Raw genomic sequence first — 1574 nt, forward strand, 5'->3', positions numbered from 1 at the left:
CAGTATTTCCTTCATTATAATGTGAATATATTAGATTAGCATTTTGAATATATTCTGTTCAAAGGATTGTAGGCAGAATTGTTCAGTACTTTTTTAGTGAATAAATATAGGCAGAAAGCATCAGAACAAAAGATTGAGTTGCCTTCCTAGGCCTGAGCTCTCAGTCTCACATACTCACACATATTGTTCCAAATGTTCCACTTTACTTTTTTAATATTAGATTAGATTCACATTTTGAAAATGGACAGTTTTTCACTGTTAAAATTTTAAATTTTCTGGAATGTCTCAAATAGAATGGTTGCTGATGAATCCCTGGCTATTGGAAACATAAAATTTTATTAGAGATTAGTTGTGATAATTCATGTAAAACAGCATAATTTTGGTGCATAAAAGAAGGTCAGTAATTATCAGTGGCAGCTCCAGAATTTCTGTATAAGACAGCTTACAGTCAGTAATCTGATTGGAAGTAGGGTAAGACTTGTTTTGAAGTTGTGATTTTCATACTAAGTATATTGCTTTTATTTTGATTGTATATATATATATATATATTTTTTTTTTTTTGTATATATTTTTTGAGGTTCCTAGGAAGGGAGGGAGGATGGAAACTATGGTTAAGTGGAAAATTACCCGCCGCAGGCCATACTTATTCCACGTATGTTTATTAAAGAAAGGCTTCCATTTAGGGGAGGTAAGGTCAGACAGTCATTCCTCTATGTACAAGGGGCCACAGGCAGTAATGTCTAAAACACAGAGGCCTGAACCGCCTCTACAGTTTTGCTAAAACTCCTACTGTCCACATTTACCTGATTTTTTCCTGTAAACTCCGAGTAATTCAGTTTTCCTGCGTTGAACATTGTTTTTCTTCAATTTTCTTGTACTGTTGTATTCAGTTTTAGTTCATGAATTGTAATCATTCATCAGGGCATCCACATTTAAACATATAGGGTACACGCCGTGATTTTGGACGGCATGTCTATATGCTAAAATCCTGTTTCTGTATTAATATGTTATCTTCATTTTAAAATAGCATATTTATCCTATTTTATCTCTATCATTTACTGAGTTTTTATTTCTCATTAATTTCTAGGTTATTTAATTTTGCTTTTTATTTTCTTTTCTCTTGTAAATTTCAGTCTCCCGAAATATCTACCATTTTCATTTTTACATAACCTTTCCTAGTCAGTGACATAATAAATTGTTTGTGAATTCTAAAATAATTAGCTAGAAATAATCAAGAAATGAAAAGTTAGCACATATATAGCTTTTGTGCAACATTCTAACTTTTCAAGGGAGACAATTTCATATTTTAGCCCATTCCTCCCAGAATAAACATGTAATATAGTGATATGCTTGATATTAATAGGCCTTATTACTCATTCAGCCTTCATTTATATTTTAACTCTCATTAAGCATCTCAAAACTTCAAGGATGTATTAAAAACATTAGTTGACCAGATATGTTCAGAAATATTTGCAGCCTCATTTATAACCTCTTTTTTGATAAAATGAAAACAGCTAATATATAAACTAATGTTATTGAAGCTCTATATAATTTTTGTTATATACTTACTTATT

This window comes from Globicephala melas, chromosome 9, assembly GCF_963455315.2.
Source record: "Globicephala melas chromosome 9, mGloMel1.2, whole genome shotgun sequence".
Classification (NCBI taxonomy): Eukaryota; Metazoa; Chordata; class Mammalia; order Artiodactyla; family Delphinidae; genus Globicephala; species Globicephala melas.